Here is a 1,522-nt window from a genome sequence, read left to right on the forward strand (position 1 = left end):
CTGTATTAATTTTACAGAAATCTAACATGAACTTTATACACGAAAATGTGAGCGAAATTTTAAGACTTGAGCGAGATACAAATTTCATATTGTTTTCATACACACAATTTTGAGCGGATTTTTTAAGCCTTGAACGAGATATACACATTTCATACATTTTTCATACCGTTTTCATACACTAAATTTTGAGCGAACTTTTTAAGCCTTGAGCGAGATATACACATTTCATACAACTTTCATACATAAATTTTTTAGCGATTATTTTTTTTTAAAAAAATAAAAAAATATTTAAAAAAAAAACAAAATATTTTTTTAAAAAAAGCATGTTTTGTATAGGGTTTGTAATGTTATATTTTGTAAATATAAAACTATCGTCAAGTTTCGTAAATATTTTCCTTAAGATATATATATATATATATATATATATATACACACGTAGTTGTCCCATAATTTTATCTATTATCTGTCATTTGCCATCTTTTTTTTGTAAGTCATAAGTCTATATCACCAAGGGTGGTGGTGTGATACATAGAATCCCTCCATCTTTAATCGCAAGTTTCAAGCTAAGTTCGAAACTTAAATATAGAAAAAAATTCAGGTAGGAAACACTTCTTCCTTAATGGGCCTAATGTGATACAAATTTGCAATTAATCAAGACTATGAAGCGAATACTGAACATCGATCAGAGAACACAAAAAAATTATCTCAGTCTAGCCACATGCTACCAAAAGTTGCATGTAACTAGTTTTTAAGCAACACACACGATGTGAAAGCTCTTTTATAGAAAAGCAAAGTTTTCTGTCATTTTGCAGCTTCCAAAACTCGTGTGAAAGGAGACCAAAATGTCAAACAGTGAGGATGTAAATGTCACGACTCAAACTTATCCAGATTTCTGTTGAAGAAAAAAAAAAGTATTTCTTTACCTTGAATTTAATTTTTCAAGAAAATAATTTACTCCACATTTTGTCCCTGAAATAATTCAAGGAGAGTAAATTAATGCAAGTATAATTAATGAATGAATCTACAGAATGAAAGGTTATATCCATGAGTGGATAAGAGTAGAAAAGGTCGCTAGCGCAACTCACGAGCCCACTATGACTGACACCTCTGTCGAGAATTTTTTTTTGGCCAATATGTATAGTTTGGTCAAAACTTATAATATTGGCCGAAACATATAAAATTTATACATTGATTATATATTTTTTTTCATTTTTACTTATCACGTTTCGCTTCTCGAGAGTCAAACTATATGAACTTTGACCAATATTGTAAGATGTTTTTTTGTCATCATATTAATATGGGAAGAATTGCAACATATAATATTTTTTGTATAGTTTTTTAAAAATATTTGAATTTTAGAATATCTAACCAAATTTAAATTAGCTTCGAAGATTAGTCACATGGACTCTCGAGGAGGAAAAGTGACAAGTTAAAGCGAATGGAGGGAGTATATTATATCTATATCCATGTATATATGTATATTGAATGTATATTATATATACTATGCAGGGGCGGAGCCACA

Source organism: Lycium barbarum, chromosome 1 (assembly GCF_019175385.1).
Source record: "Lycium barbarum isolate Lr01 chromosome 1, ASM1917538v2, whole genome shotgun sequence".
Lineage (NCBI taxonomy): Eukaryota > Viridiplantae > Streptophyta > Magnoliopsida > Solanales > Solanaceae > Lycium > Lycium barbarum.